Below are 7395 nucleotides of genomic sequence, written 5' to 3'. Positions count from 1 at the left end.
CATTCATCAGTTGATGGACATTGGGGTTGTTTCCACATCTTGGCTATTATGAATAACGTTGTGTACAAGTTTTTATGTAGACATATGTTTCCACTTCTTCGGAGCATATATCTAGGAGTGGATTTTATGGATCACATGGTGACTGTATATTTAAACTTTTGTACAATTGCCAGACTGTTCCCAAACTAGCTGCACCATTTTACAATCCCTCAGCAGTGTTTGAGGGTTCCTCCACATCCTCGCCAACACTTGTTATTGTCTTTTTTTTTAAATTGTGGATAAATATATATATAACATAAAATTTACCATTTTAACTCTTTTTCAGTGTACAGTTCAGTGGTATTAAGTATATTTATATTGTTATGCAACCATCACCACCATCCATCCCTGGATATTTTCATCTTGCAAAACTGAAATTCCATGCCCATTAATCCATAACTCCCCATTTCCCTCTGCCCAACCCCTGGCAACCACCAATCTACATTTTGTCTCTATGATTTTGACTACTCTAGGTACCTCATATTAGTGGAATCATATAGTATTTGTTTTTGTGTGTGTGTGTCTGACATTTCATTTAGCATACTGAATTCAAGGTTCAACCATGTTGTAGTATGTGTCAGAATCTCCTTCCTTTTTAAGGCTGAATAATATTCCATTGTGTGCATATACCACATTGTGTTTATCCATTCATCCATGGACAGCCGCTTGGGCTGTGTCCACGTTTTAGTTATTGTGATAGCTAAACATGGGTGTACAAATGTCTCTTAGAGACCTTGCTTTCCATTCTTTGAAAGAATTGAAATTCAGAATTTCAAAAGTGGAATTTCTGGCTCTTATGGTAATTCTATGTTTAATTTTTTTAAGGAACCACAACACTGTTTTCCATAATTGCTGCACCATTTTACATTCCCACCATCAATGCACAAACGTAACAATTTTTCTACATCCCCACCAACCCTTGTTTTTTTCGGTTTTTGTTTGTTTTCCAGTAGTAGCAATTGTAATGCGGTGGTATCTCATTGAGGTTTGATTTGCATTTCCCTAATGATTAGTGATGTTGAGCATCTTTTCATGTGCTTATTGGCCATGTGTATATCTTCTTTAGAGAAATGTCTATTCAAGTCCTTTGTCCATTTTTGAATTAGGTTGTTTTGTTATTATTGAGTTATAGGAGTTCTCTACATATGCTGGATATGAATCCCTTATCAAGTATATATTTGCAAATATTTTCTCCCATTCTGTGAATTATCTTTTCACTCTGTTGGTAGTGCCTTTTGATACACAAAAATTTTTAATTTTCATTAAGTCCAATTTGTCTGTTTTCTTTTTTTGCCTGTGCTTTCTTGGTGTCATATCCAAGAAATCAATCTGATGTCATGAAGCTTTTGTCCTATGTTTTCTTCTAAGAGTTTTATAATTTTAGTTCTTATATTTAGATCTTTAATACATCTTGTGTTCATCTTTTTATGATATTAAATAATGATTCAACCTCATTCTTCTGCATGTGAAGTTCTGTTTTCAGAGTCAGTATAGTATAAACTGTTCTGTCCTTACCCTTACCCCCACTCCCCACATTCAGTACCTTCCTCTGCACTCCAACACTCTTTTTATATCTCCTTCATACTGTTGCAGGAAAATGGGGTGCAAGAGGATGGTCATGCCCCAGGTCTGGGGTGAGTCCCTGAGGTGGGCCCCCAAGTGAGGGTCCTTGGCTTTGCACAGGAAAGAACTCAAGAGTGAGCCATGGTAAAGTGAAAGCAAGTTTATATAGAGAAATACACATTCATAGGCAGAATGCAGTCAATCTCAGAAGGCAAGAGCAGCCCTGGGGTGCTGGAGTGATTAGTTTTTATGGGCTGGGTAATTTCATAGTGGGAGGATTATTACAACTATCTTGGGGAAAGGGTGGGCATTTTCAGAAATTAGGCCACAGCCCACTTTTTGGCCTTTTACGGTCAGCCTCGGAACTGTCATTGCGCCTGTGTATTACACGCTAACGTAGTACAATGAGCGTATAATGAACCTCAAGGTCTACTGGAAGTCGAATCTTCTACCGTCTTGGGCCTAGTAGGTTCTAACCAATTTTTGTTGTATCTTCAATGGCTGTGTCTTTCTTTTAATGGTTCTGCCTCACCCCCTTTCCTCCTGTCTCAATACCACTTATAAACTTGAATTGTATTTGCCTGTTTAGTTATCTGTCTCCCCAACTAAATTTCAAGCTCAGTGAAGGTGGGAACCATGCATTTCTTGCCCCCCCCATTCCCCTCCCACCCCACCCTCCAGTGTCCACTGCACCTCCAGCCCTTGACCCAGTCTCTGGCATAGAGTAGACAATCAGAAAATATGTACTAGTGTGACATAATAATAAGAAATATATTGGATCTTCGTCCTGGATTCCTAAAATCCTTGGAATCTCCTGAGTGATAGGAGTCTTTTGCTATTCTTTAACAAGCCCATTTCCTCACATCTGAGTGTATGCTAATGAGATGATTTAGGATGGGGTCTTTAGATAGCCTCAGGGTGGGGCTCGTTATCCAAAAGACCAAACACAGTCATCCCATGGTGTTCACGGGGGATTGGTTCGAGGACCCCTTCAGATACCAAAATCCACAGATGCTCAAGCCCCTTATATAAAATGGTGTAGTATTTACATATAACTTATGCACATCCTCCCATATGCTTTAAATCCTCTCTAGATTACTTATAATACCTAATACAATGCAAATGCTATATAAATAGTTGTAAATACAATGTAAATGATATGTAAATAGTTACCAGAACACAGCAAATTCAAGTTTTGCTTCTTGGAAACTTCTAGATTTAAAAAAAATATATTTTTGATCCTCAGTTGGTTGAATCCAGGCATTCTGAACCCAAGGATGAGGGCTGACTATCTGTGATTAGAGGGTAATAATTTTCAGGCTCACCTACTGACCTCCAGGGAGGGGAGGAGGAGCTGGAGATGAGCTGTATAAAGACTTTTACAATAAGATTGAGATTCCATGAGTTTCTGGGTTAGTGAACACACCGAGGTGCTGGGAGGGTGATTCACCCAGAGAGGGCATGGAAGCTCTGTGCTGCCCTCCCCTCAAACCTTGCCTATGCTTCTCTTCCATGTGTCTGTTCCTGAGTTTTATCTTTTACAATAAATTGGTAAATATAATGAAGTATATTCCTGAGTTTGAAACAGGAGGGAAGGGGGCAGGGCACAACCTTTTAAAGAATGACATATGTATGGGACATGACAAGAACTGGTAAGAACTAACTAGATTCAAGATGGCAGAAGATTTGACTTCCAGTGGACCTTGAGCCTCTTTATACATTCATTGTAATACATTAGCATAAGCTAAGTGACACACCCACCAGTGCTATGACAGTTCTGAGGCTGACCATCAAAGATCAAAAAGTGGGCAGTGGCCCAATTCCTGGAAATCTCCACCCCTCCCACAAAATAGTTGGAATAATCTTCCCCCTCATTAGTCTATGAAATTACCCACTGCTCTGAAAGCTGACAACTCCTGGTGCTGCCCTCACCTCCTGAGATGGCGCACGCTCTGTCTGTGGAGTGTGTTTCTCTTTAAATAACTCCACTTCTTATCTATCACTTTGTCTCTCACTGAATTCTTTCTGCGATGAGACATCAAGAACCTGAGCTTCATTAAGTCTTGAGACCAAGTGTGTGATCTCAGTTAAAAGACCTTGGGTTCGGGCTTCCCTGGTGGCGCAGTGGTTGAGAGTCTGCCTGCCGATGCAGGGGACACCAGTTCGTGCCCCGGTCCGGGAGGATCCCATATGCCACGGAGCGGCTAGGCCCGTGAGCCATGGCCGCTGAGCCTGCACGTCCGGAGCCTGTGCTCCGCAATGGGAGAGGCCACAACAGTGAGAGGCCCGCGTACCGCAAAAAACAAAAAAGACCATGGGTTCAAGTCCCAGTGTGGGTTTTGGCTGGGTTTGAGTCCCGGCATGTGGGTTTAAGTCCAATCTGAGTTACACGGTTTCAAGTTCTGTGAGCCATCCTAGCAAATTATTGAACTTGAGGAGGGAGTTGTGAGAACCCCCAAATTTGTAGCCGTTGGTCAGAAGTATGGGTGGCCCAGGCCTTGTGGCTGCCATCTGAAGTGGGGGCAGTCTTGTGGGACTGAGCCCTTTAAGTTGTGGGATCTGATGCAGGTAGTGTTCAAAGGGAATTGAACTGTTGGACACCCAGTTCATGTCAGAGAATCAGAAAACGTGTTGGAAAGAACACCAGGCAGCCAGGCATGTGACAGGTGTTCAGTAAATAGTAACTATTTTTATAATCATTATTACCAGTCCCCTACTCCAACCTTTGCAAACTTCTTCAGATGTATCTGAGTGTTTTCCATTTGTCTTTCCTTCTGCAATTTTAAGTCAATTTAGACATCTGTATTTCTGATTAATGAACCAGAGATAATGATTGAAACTGTAGCCAGATCTTAAGATGGCTCTTTGAACTTTTCTGAAATTGCCTACTTCAACACCTTTGGAAGGAAAATGCACCAAAATGATAAAATCAAAGCAAAGAAATTCATATCCATTTATTGATTAAAAAAAAAATAAAGGATAAAAATGCATCTTGAGATTAAAGGAGTCTTCTGAATATGGAAGAGAAGAGTGGGATGGGGGAGAACATTTGCAGCTAATTTACTTGAATATTTCCTTCCCATCCTTGGCTGCTAAAGATTAAAGTTGTTTTTTAAAGGCAGGACACAGTGGCTGGGAGAAAATTCAGCATGAAGTTTGCTGGAGACATCTATAGAGAGTGTGGGGACATCAACTTGAGGACACTTAAGTGGGACCAGAGGAGCAGAGATTTCATTCAACTCAAGGCTGGATTAAGCCCTTCCTACACTGCAGCATGCAATGCTGTGTGTCCTCCTGAGGTGATGCACTCTGATGGGCATACCACCTCCGAAGGGTTCTTGCCCCAAAACAGTTAGCCTGAATCCAATCAAGCCTCTAGAACTAACTTCCAGTTTGTCAGAAAGACAGAGGAGGAAGTTACCATCAGGAAGAAGCAAGAAAATTCAGAAGGTGGAACATATTTGAAGGCAACTGGCCTGAGGCTTTTAAAAGTCAATGTCACTGGGACTTCCCTGGTGGTCCAGTGGGTAAGACTCAGAGCTCCCAATGCAGGGGGCCTGGGTTCAATCCCTGATCGGGGAACTAGATCCCACATGCATGCCGCAACTAAGAGTTTGCATCTGCAACTAAAGATCCCGCATGCTGCAACTAAGAAGTCCACATGCTGCAACGAAGATTCTGCGTGCCTCAACTAAGACCTGGCGTAGCCTAAATAAGTAAGTAAATAAACAAACAAACAAATACATACATAAATATAAAAAACGTTAATGTCATTCAGTTCAGAAAGTTCATTGTTAGTGTAAAGAAACCCTGCTGGTCTTTTATGTTCTATCCTGCAGGTTTACTGAATTTGCCTATTAATTCTAATAGTTTTTTGGTGAAGTCTTTAGGGTTTTCTTCATATAGGATCAAGAACAGTACAGTTAAAAATGGTTAAGGGACTTCCCTGGTGGTCCAGTGGTTAAGACTCCACACTTCTACTGCAGGGGCATGTGTTCGACCCCTGGTCAGGGAACTAAGATCCTGCATGCTGCAAGACGTGGCCAAAAAAAAAAAAAAAAAAAAAAAAGTTTAAGATGGAAAATTTTATGCTATGTATATTCTACACAAATTTTTTAAAGTGAATGTCAATTTAAAAAATGATGGAAAGAGATGAATGGACAGTTCTGAATAAAAAGGGACTAAAAAGACAATACAGGCCAAACATGAATTTTAATGGCATCCTGGTTTGAGAAAAGAAAACAGTCATAAAAGGCATTCTGAAGACACCTGCGGAAATTTGAATGTGGACTGAATATTAGATGACAGTAAGAATTACAGTTAATTTCCTTGGCTATGACAATGGCATCGACATCGTATAGGCGAATGTCTTTATTCTTACAGATATATGCTGAAGTATTTAGAGATCAACTGTCCACAGTGTCTGCAACTTACTTGCAAATGGTTCAGAAAAATATGTAAAATAAAGGAAAATAAATAAATAATAGAGAATAAAAACGACAAAATGTTAATGATTGTTGAATCCAGGTGGAAGGTATACTGGTGATCATTCATTGCACCTTTAGGGATGTTTGAAAGTTTCCATAATAAGATGATAGGATAAAATGATTGTGATTCCTCTCTGTCCTTTTTCTTATGTAATTCAAAATAGAAACAAAACTAACAGCAAAGACAGCAAAGTGGGGGATGGGGGCAGCAGGAAGCTTAGGGCAGTGAAACTCTTCTGTGTGATACTGAGATGATGGATACATGATGTCATACATTTGTCAAAACCGATAGAACTGTACACCTCAAAGAGTGAACCCTAAAATGAGTTATGCACTTTAGTTAATAATAACATACCGGGCTTCCCTGGTGGCGCAGTGGTTGAGAATCCGCCTGCTGATGCAGGGGACACGGGTTCATGCCCCAGTCCGGGAAGATCCCACATGCCGCAGAGTGGCTGGGCCCGTGAGCCATGGCCGCTGAGCCTGTGCGTCCGGAGCCTGTGCTCCGCAACGGGAGAGGCCACAACAGTGAGAGGCCCGCGTACCACACACACACACACACACACACAAAATAATAATAATAACAATACCGTACCGATATGGGGTCATCAGCTGTATCAAATGTATTACACCAATGCCAGGTTTTTTTTTGAAAAAATTAAATTTGTATTGAATTAAATTTTATTAAAAAGGTAGAATTATGGGGGGTCAATAATTTCTGGTCTTAAAATTTGTTTGCTGGTTAATACTTAACAACAAATAAAAATACAAAAAGAGCATTCTATCTTCTCCAGATAATTTAGTTGTGTAAGACCCAGAGTCAGCTTTAATGTCTTCAGCAAAAATGCTTCCAACAAAAATGCTTGAAACTCATTTCTCTTAAAAATACGGAACGTTTCACGAATTTGCGTGTCATCCTTGCACAGGGGCCATGCTAATCTTCTCTGTATCGTTCCAATTTTAGTATATGTGCTGCTGAAGCAAGCACCCAATGCCAGTTTTTAATAACAGGGGAAACTTAAGGAAGAGAGAATATATGGAAACTCTCTGTGCTTTCTGCTCAAATTTTCTATAAACCTGCTGTTTCTGTAAAACTGCTATAAAAAATAAAGTCTGTTAACTAAAAAAGCAGCAACAGCCATGGTACAGTTAAGCTTGAAAAGTAAAGTAATAAAAAAGAAAAAGGAAGGTTAAATAATAATCTGAGAAGTTAGTAGTCAGAAAAGTATTGCATAATTATAAAATATGGGCCACAAATTCAGTGCAGACCTTCAAGGAAGCTAGGCAAAGAGGGAGACACAAAATT

General features: G+C 40.3%; 1 non-coding gene across 1 annotated transcript; it reads right to left on the bottom strand.

Moving 5' to 3' along the window:
* Positions 1-6970: 6970 nt before the first annotated feature.
* LOC112064854 (U6 spliceosomal RNA) lies at positions 6971-7077 on the bottom strand. The gene has a single exon (XR_002891708.1). It is a non-coding gene; the product is annotated as a U6 spliceosomal RNA (small nuclear RNA).
* Between the last annotated feature and the right edge of the window lie 318 nt (positions 7078-7395).

Source organism: Physeter macrocephalus, chromosome 14 (assembly GCF_002837175.3).
Source record: "Physeter macrocephalus isolate SW-GA chromosome 14, ASM283717v5, whole genome shotgun sequence".
Classification (NCBI taxonomy): domain Eukaryota; kingdom Metazoa; phylum Chordata; class Mammalia; order Artiodactyla; family Physeteridae; genus Physeter; species Physeter macrocephalus.
This window is presented reverse-complemented; position numbering and strand designations above follow the sequence as displayed.